General features: G+C 40.1%; 1 pseudogene; it reads right to left on the bottom strand.

Annotated features, from left to right (window-relative positions):
* LOC115422490 (protein kinase C zeta type-like) overlaps positions 1–9,731 on the bottom strand; it is a 61,477-nt pseudogene extending 51,746 nt beyond the window's left edge.
* Positions 9,732–9,936: the final 205 nt, after the last annotated feature.

Raw genomic sequence — 9,936 nt, forward strand, 5'->3', positions numbered from 1 at the left:
TCAGATTCAGTCTGTGTTGCCAGGGTTAATCTAATCTGCTCTTAGTGGTGGGCATATTGATTCTGTGGTATCAGTATAATACTCACATACTACTCATTTGAGGATCGATTACTTTAATAAAGTATCAATATAATCAATAAGTGTGAAATAAAAGCACCTGTGTCACGTCTGAATCTTATAGAGTAGCTTACTTCAAGGTTTTGTACTGAACCCCCCACCCCCACCCCATGTCATGTGACCAGAAGTGCAACGATTGTGATGGATTAGATTTCTGTAGTGCTTTACATTATTGATCCATTATTCATTTGCTCTCACTTTCACACTCTGGTGGTGGTAAACTACGTTTGTATCCACAGCTGCCCTGGGGCAGGCTGATGAAAACGTGGCTACCAATTCACGCCAAACGGCCCCTCCAACCACCACTAACATTAATATGCATTCATACACCACTGTGAGTGACATAATCCACACATATATGATTTTTGGTTTCAAAACTTGAGATTTTTAAGAACACTTTACAAAGTGTAGATATTTGGAAACTCTAGTTTGTGTGTGTCTGTGTGTTCAGGGAAAATTGATAGATTGGAAAAGAATGGCATCACACCATTATGCTCATCATGAGCATAATAAAAATAATAATAATAAATCTAGAAAAGTACTCTGAGAGCGCAGACCTCCGCCAAGGCAGATCAGCCCCTCCACCCCACCACCAAAATTTTATCATTTGCTATGTGCCAGTATCAATATTTCCTGACAAGTTCATGAAAATCCGTCCATGACTTTTTGAGTTATCTTGCTAACAGACAAACAGGCAGTCAAACCCCGATGAAAACAACCTCCACTGTTTCACTTGGCGGAGGTAATAACAGACATGAGCAGCTCATGTCTGTTATTTCTTTGTGTAATGAAGCTGTACCTGAAGCATCAAATCAGGTGTATAAATCAACGTATGATCTGCAGTGGATCGAGGTTAGCACTGATACCTTTGGGAGGGGACCGGACCAGCGTGATGGACAAATCCACATCATTTTAAAGAATACACTTCCACAACCACAACCAACACTTTTGGTAACTTACATTTAGAAGTGAACTTGTGGCTGCTGACCTTCATGACAGATTAAAGCCTCTGCTTCTGCTTCATCCAAAATTATCCATGGTGTCCACAGGTCAAACAACACCAGCTATGGTTTAATGCACATTTGGACCAGTCTGAAGTCATTTTTGGGGTGTCATGTGGAGATATTTACTAAAACAAAGGTCGTGCGGACAGAATATGTATTTTTTAAAAACAGGAAGACAGTGTCTACTTAGGAAAATATCCATGTTGGTGTGGTCAGGGCACTAGAGAAGGTGTTCTTTAAATATTAAAAACATCAGACTGTGGGAAGGTGCGAGGGCTCAGTCATCACCACTTGCAGCTCTAATCTCTTTTGAACTTTTCTCAAGTTGTTCGGTTACTGATTCTATTATGGAATCAAGTGCTTATGTCAATTTAGGGGCATCCTTCATACTAATGATCAAATGTCATGACAATTCATCTAATACTATGATTAACGATTGCCTTAAGCTTAATACTGTTTCAATTACATATGACAGCTTTCTTCTTAAAAGTGTAAACCAGATCAAATGGGTGTGTTATCATCCTCTATGTTGAAATTTGAATATCTGTTTGACTTCAGTAACTTATCATGACATTTTAAGAAGATTTTTATATTATTTAGACCTTATCTGTCACTGGCACAAACTTGCAGAATTGAGTAATAATTTATTTTTGTCACAGATATCTTTAAGCAGCAGCTTGAAAATTCACAAATGCAGAATTGATCGGTGCAGAAGTGAATTATTTAAAGGCAATCTCAAACCTCTGTGAACTGATTTTCATTGATGCAGAGAGTGCTTCGCTGATACACAACAAGTGCTGTCAATTATTCACACAGGAGTGACTTTAATGATAGCAGTGATGAGTTTATCAAGCAATACTTACTCGTCATCTGGTGTGAGCTGTACTGGTTCATTAGTAAATTGTGTATCGAAGTTTTCGAGGCCATAGTCATCTGAGATTGAGGTTTGAAGGGTGGCTCACCTCTTTCTTCTCCAGCTGCAGGGAAAGAAAACACATACAAATATATAAACTGTATTTACTCAAGAATAAAGGGGAAGTACAAAAAAACACCCAATCTCTTGTTTTTCAAATTCTGTAAATGTACAGTAACAAACCAGTGATTTCCAATCTGGACTTTAAAAAACAGCAGCTACTACTTATGAATATAGCACAAAACAAGGAAGAGAAAGATGGAGCTGTACTCAGGTGGTCTAAACTCACACCAAACCTGTTGTTGCAGGTTCGTCTTTGAACCGCCAAATCAAATTGAGCCATTTGACCCACAGATCTAATGTAATATTTAGATATATACATACATATATATTTGAAATGATTAAGAATCCATTTTTTCTAATATAAGTCCACTGGTGGAACATTATGGTTTCAGTATCAGGTCTTTTTCCTCTGCTCACATTGGAATATTAAAGTGTACCTGTAATGGTCATGCTTACGCCATTAATTGTACTTTATATATTACGTATAAGCAAGGAGAGGTGCAAATTCAGTAAACAATATCACCATAAATGCACCACACAGGAACGTTTCATTATGTGAATTATGGGCAGGGGCAGAACCAATGGGGAGCAGCCATTGCCAGCTGTAAGTGACGTACCATTGTTGTTTCCAGGTGATGAATGTAAACAACCAGCAGTCAGTGAACACGACTGAGTGCAAAGCACGAGTTGGTGCTTGCTGTTTGTGCAGCTGTAAGCTTTACACTCCACCATTGTCCTAGAGATTCAACCCAGCACTGAACGATAGTGTGTCAGTGACCCAGTCCACCTCAGCCCAGGTGATCAGGACAATACAATGAGTCTGCGTCACTACTGCTGTTGCTGAAACAGCCCATGAAGGAGGCGACATGTCGCTGACCATGCCTGACTGATGGAGCAGTGACTTAGTACTCCTGCGTAATTGACATCAGGCTGTAATGTTAAGTTACCTGATGGAACTGCTAGTATTCTACCTGTATGTGATCTTTTGAGATAGGTAACAATAAATATTCTCTACAGGTACCTTTTAAGATGGGTTTGTTCAGGTTACCCCAGCTCTATGTTTCTGTCAGTGTCCATAACAGGGCATACTCCTGCTCTACAGCCTGGTCCAGTTATATTTGTGAAACCCTTCATGCAGATTTACAGTCGCAGGCCTACATTACCGCATGCAGCTTTTTCAACAATCATAAATAGACCTAAAATCACCATGATGATTTCTAGTAATAGATATTGGAGATATAATGATGGACCATCAGGAACTATGAACCACCTGATTCTATAATTTCTTATAGCATGACAGCAATATGTCATTTATCACCTTCATGGCAAAGATGAAATTACAGGGTTTTTTTTTTTTTTTGTATCACATGTACCTCTTTGTGGTTCTTATCAACCCATGTGTTTACCAGCTTCATTTATTGAACAAATCTACATAAAACACAACATGTGGGACTCAAATCAGTCACATTTGTAGGCAACAATAGCTTCTTATCTCCACGAGCTACAACTCTCTATTTGTAGTTAAACATGACCAGTACATACATCAAATCAAATTTATTTATCTACTGCCAAACTCATAACAAAAGTTATCTCATGACACTTTACATATAGAGTTGGTCAAAACCAGACTCTAAGCCAATTTACAGAAACCCAACAGAATCCTCCGGGAGCAAACACTTGACATACATGTATCCTATAAAGGTGGACAGATATTTGTTGTGTCAAAAAAAGTAACTTAGGAAATCTTCTCAAATAGTTAATCAAATAACATCTCTTTGTTAATGTTTAAATAGGAACCATTAACAAAGAATTTCATTTTCAGTATTTTTTTCCCCCATGTAGTCATAGTCACAGACCTTGTTAACTCCATACGAACCCTGTTTGAGAGAGATGTTCCTTCATTGTGAAGAGCACATGCTGGAGGTTATTTTGATTCAGTACGATATTAAACACTGCCTTACTGCACAAAAAACTTAAAGCACAGAATGGGGATTAATAAGCTACTGTAAATAGTCCTCAACCAAAGCTACATTTTTTTTTAATTGTGATTACTAAAACCTGAAGTGACCCGATGTTTTAGAAAACTGCAGTATCTGTTATTCTAAAAGGAGGTCTATTTCAGGAGGAGGAACCGTAGTCATGGATGAAGAGCTGGGGAGGACAACTGTTGTGCTAATTTACATTGTTGGTGTTTTTTCTATTTGGTCGATGTGGACAGCATCCAGACCAGGGCTGTCAAACTCATTTTAGTTCAAATACAACCTAATCTGATCTCAAGTGGGTCAGACCAGTAAATAATAACATAATAATCTATAATAATTCATTCATTCAGTCATCTTCTGACCCACTTTATCCTCACTAGGGTCGCAGGGGGTGCTGGAGCCTATCCCCACTACCTATGGGCAAAGGCGGGGTTCAACCTGGACAAGTCGCCAGTTCATCACAGGGCGGGACGAACACCCAATCACTCTCACATTCATACCTATGGGCAGTTTTAGGTTGACCCCCTAACCTATCAGTGCATGTCTTTGGACGGTGGAGGACGCCGTAGTACCTGGAGAGGAGCACACAAACACAGGGAAAACATGCAAACTTCCCTCAAGCTGTTTTCAGACCGGCCAGCCCGGTGTCGGAGCCGGTTCCCACACCCATGCTGGGAACTGAAGTGGTTGCCTCTGAACGGCCCATGTTCATTCCATTATGCGAGCCCATGATGCATCATTGATAGAGGCTGTTGCTTTGCCACCACAAAAAAACAAAAAAAAAAACACAGCCATACAAATGTGGATGTGTTCACGGTAGAGAAAATAACAACAGTTCTATGGATCGCATCATCGACTACCTGCAAGCATTTGTACTCTTAATGCAGATCATTATTTATCTGCACCAAGCCATGCTACAACTTCTGCTGTTGAGAAGAAGGTGGCAACACCGAATCCAGAGGTGGAACGTCAGCAGGCGAACACGGATCAACCTGGTGACGTCCACTCATGTTGTCACAGTTTGCTTAGAAAAACCAAGTTTTACTTTGTGGCCACCGGGAACCAAATTTTTGGTTCCCGAATGCTCTGATTTTCAGTGTGAACATGTTAGCCGGTTCGAGATTAGGTGTGGGAACCGGCACTGGCATGGTTCTCTGTCGGTCTGAAAACAGCTGCAGAGAGGTCCCTGGTTATCTATAAATAATGACAACTTCAAAATTTGCTCTTTGTTTTATTGTAAAAAAGGAAAATGAAATCAAAATGTTTATATTTACAAACCAACCTTTCACAAAAAATATGAATAACCAGCACAAAAATGAACAACCTGACATGTCTTAAGAGAAATAAGTGCAATTTTAATAATATTCTGCCTGTTATAAAATGTTTTGTGCATTTGTAGACCCACTTCTCCCCGTAATGCAAATGTTTAAATGATACATGATGTTTACATGGCAGAATTCTGTTACAACTGCAACTTTCCTCAAGAAATTTCAGGTTGTTCATATTATTCCCATTTTTTAAAAACTAGTTTGTAGATGCAAGTATTTGTATAATGTAATGTTACTTCACTCTAAAATATAGAGAAAATTTGGAGTTGTCCTTATTTATGGATTATTATGTTATATTTTGGTGGTCCGACCCACTTGACATTGAATTAGTCTATATGTGGACCCTGAGCTAAAATGATTGTGATAGCCTTGATTGTTAATATCATCAGGATCATTTTGCTTTTACAAGTTCATTCCACAACCCGGACTGGACCCTTTGGTGGGCCGGTTTTGGCCCGTGGGCCGTATGTTTGACACCCCTGATCTATACAATAACTGCAGCCTCACATTAATCTCATATAGTCTCTCTCTGTGGATGTGTCTGTTTCTGTATCTGAAATACATCCCATCGCTGTCATCAACATGGTCAGATCCAGGCACCCTGTTACTACATTTCTCAGAGGCAATGAAGACATGACTGAAAAAGGGAAAGAAAAAAGAGGAATGGAATGGCAAAAGTGGAGGCTGTAGAGTAATTGCGCCTGAGTGATTCAGCCCGGAGAGTTTTTGTCTGGTTTGTTTCCATGGTTTCACATCAGTCCCTCATTCCTGTTCAAATGCACTCTGAGGACATTTTCTGAGAACATCAGAACGGGCACACACCACAGGTACAAAGGGTTGATCTCCCTGTTGTTTTGTGTGGGTTTTTTTTCTTCCTCTGAAAATCTATTAATGCTATAAAAATCTGCTCACATCAAACTTCTTGGAGTGGTCTGGCTCTCAGCTTTCATTTAGATTATTTTAATACCACAGTGTAAATGAGCCACTGGAAATGTTTTTCAGACTTAAATGCCCTTTGCATGTGTAGCTACAGCGATTACAGTAACAAAGGTCTGCACATCCTTGAATCCAACTGAAAGGCATCACTAATGACCCATCATGCACTGGGTGTGTCGTTTTTCTTCCTCCTCTATATTTTCCTGCCCCTATCAAACTCTCTGAAATAACTGAATAACACACAGCTGTGACTTTCACTATTAAACATAACCGTGATTTCTAATGTTGATTTATTACATTCTGAATTCAACAAAAGATCGAGTCATCTTCTCCCACAATTTCCTACATTTAAGATTATTTTCCAAAGGCATTTTCTTCAAAGATGATGGTTCCCCATTAGCTTTCAAATATAAGTGCTTTTATGTGTGATAACTTATTTTGTCTTCATCTGTAAAACTGTGCACTCTAGTCCTAAAACTATGCACACTAGTCCTTTATGGACCAATTTTACATGTAAAATCATCAGAAAAATACAAACATTGAGTACAAAAATGTATTTCATCATCCAAACAAAATCTGTAGTGACCCATCTTTGGATCCCGAGCCAGTGTTTGAGAACAGATGGACAAAACAAAAAACAAAGAGAAACTACAACAGCTCCATGTCCACCTCTGACTTTGGTATCTCTGAATCTGTGCTGCTAATGTGTCTTTACCCTAATAGGACACAGTTCACACCATGTTTACAACCCTACTCAAAACATTTCATTACCATTACATAATGTATTTGCTCAGTATATTTCCTCAATCAGAGACTGGGTTTGTCTCAGATAATGACCAGTGTGCGGCGGCATGACCAACTACAGGCTGGTCCCCAAATACAGACTTGGCAAAAACAAAGTCAGATAAACTCCTGGTGCCTGGCGCCACTTAGTCACACTGAACACCTCTATCACTTTAATTAAACAAAACAAAACAAAACAAAAAATCGATGTACTCATACTGTCCTCAACACTGTGTTGCTCTAATTAATAATCTAAAGTGGTGTTGTTGGATTTCAGTCACATTCAGAGAACATATTTGCTTATGTCTTAGCCTAGTTTTGTCACAGGATAATACATTTCTCAATAATATCCATCTTAAGAAGTAAATGGTTTCTATCCAGTGAAACACTAAATGACTTTTAATCTAAAGCAGTGGTGGAAGTGCTGAGGTTGTAAGGCCCATTTATGATCACTTTATGTATGTCAGTATGTACGTCAGTTTCAAAAGTTGTCCAGTGTCACTGCCTTTATACTTCCATGTGTCCATTGTGTTGGAATGAGTGTGTGGCAATCAGCCCACCAGAGGGCGCCGCTCTGAATGAACAGACTGACTACATACTAAGAAGAAGAGTAGAGGTTTAAGAGAGAAGGAAAGAGTCAATAACTACAAACATGGCAGGGACAGAGGAGGTGTTACTAATGTTCATTTATTCATTTATCTTCTGAACCCGCCTTATCCTCACTAGTGTCGCAGAGGGTGCTGGAGTCTATCCCACCTACCTACGGGCGAAGGCCGGGTACACACTGGACGAGTCGCTGTATTAAGAATGTTGATATTGAAAATGCTAGTTGTCGGAAAATGTTTCGGTAGTTTTTCACCAACTCATGCAGTTGCTTTTCGAAAACTTCCACCCTTTCTAGAAATAATTTTCAATTCTCAAACCTGTCCCCACAATTTCCAGTGTTACTGCTCCGTTTCCTCCATTTGGGTTCATATTCGCAAGCTCGCACAGGGCTCAAAATTAACTTTTTGACCTAGGAGCACTGTGCTCCTAACCCTAAAAAGTTAGGAGCACAGGCTAAAATCTAGGCGCACCACTATTATATAAAAAATTTGGAGAACAAGCAAAACTCTTGGCCATACTAAGTAATATTCCTATATGTATTTAAGCAATGTTAACAACCTAGAATAAAGTATTTGAATAGAGTATGAAAGAAAAAGCTTACATTGACACAGGTGCAAAACAATTGTCAATGTGTGGTATATACTTTAGTTGGTTCTTGGAGAAGAAAGACGAATCTTTTGAAACAGAAGCCATCAAAAAATAATCAGAAAATAGAGCGCTTCATCTTCCCTGTTTACACAAACAACGCCCACAGGCTCGCAGAAATTTTTGACGAATCATGTACACGTCTGGATACCGCTTGTTGTTTATTCATTAGCCCCTCGATTCGCTGGTTACGGTCAGCTGATCGTGTAGCAAGTTGATTCGCGCAACATGATCATCTGACTTGCAGGATACATTACGTCATGGGAAAATACTTGGAACAACGCCCGCGCTACTAACCGGGTTTGGCGGGAGATTGTTTCAAACGTCGGTGGAGTTATTCGATCCCTTTGTTTATGCCGCCTGCGCATGCGAGGGGGCGGGGACTAGATTTTCCGCTTCAGTCAGCGGGACGTGGAGCTTGTTTATTTTCAGCTGACGAGTTACTTCTGCAGCCATTATTCTAGGCGCACGTATTAATTTTCGCTCATTTTTTTATTGGCGCACCGTGCGATCGTAATCTCAAAAACAGTCGCACTACCGAAATTCTCAGGCGCATGCGACCGTAATTCAGTCGCAGTCACGAGCCCTGTCGCACAAGACAAACAGGAATATAAACACGGACAGAACGCTCCGTCCATATACCCATGCGTATTTAATGTTGAGCATAAATGAGCCTTTATGCTCAACATTACATACGTTGCTAACACTGGTAAAACACTGACAAATAAAATTATCCGTGAATATTGTAATTGCACCTCAACACTTTCTTGTCTTCCTTAAAAAAACACTCCCAACTTGCTTCCTACTTCCCCAACATGTTTGTTAGTTGTTTGTTGCGGGTGTGTTTAGTTCCTACAAAGCTTTTGGTTCCCCCTGCTGCCTCCATGCTTCATTAGTGTTATTGGTTCAAAGTGAGAATAGCTTCAAACAAACAAACAACACAATACAACTCTCACTTTCTGTCTTTGTATCCCTTTCTACCACTCCATCTCCGTCAAATTGGACTACCTCCCCTCTATCTCTGTTTGCTAATTTCTCTTGCAGCTTTTTCAGCGCCTACATACACTCCTCTGTCAGTTTCACCCCCTCATATCTCGGCTCCATTGCGGTCTCCTTCTTACTCATTGTCAATTCTTTTATCTTTTCACACTCCTCTCCTCTCTCCTACTACTTTCCCCAGTCTCTCTGATGTGTTGTTGGGCAGGCTGAAAATCTGTGTGGTGGTAATGAAGTGCACTGAAGGCCAGGAACGAGCGCTGCGTTCTCCGTACACATACTCGCGTGCAGGAAGTGGCCCCCGAGGCCAGAGGGGCACATGAAAGAGGTATGTGAGCGCCAGGGCTGCACAGGCCATCCACGGCTTCTCACATCATAGCACCTGTCATAATATGGATTTGTGTGTGTGTGTGTGTCTCTGCGTTCCAGTGATGAGCACACTTTCAGGACAGGACTGGACTGGACAATGCGACAAACATTCAAAGTCATTTTAAATGAATGGGAACAGGATAAATCTGAGTGTAGGTGGTTTTGTAATTGATTGAATCAGGTTCTGCTTTGAG

This window comes from Sphaeramia orbicularis, chromosome 7 (genome assembly GCF_902148855.1).
Source record: "Sphaeramia orbicularis chromosome 7, fSphaOr1.1, whole genome shotgun sequence".
Classification (NCBI taxonomy): Eukaryota; Metazoa; Chordata; class Actinopteri; order Kurtiformes; family Apogonidae; genus Sphaeramia; species Sphaeramia orbicularis.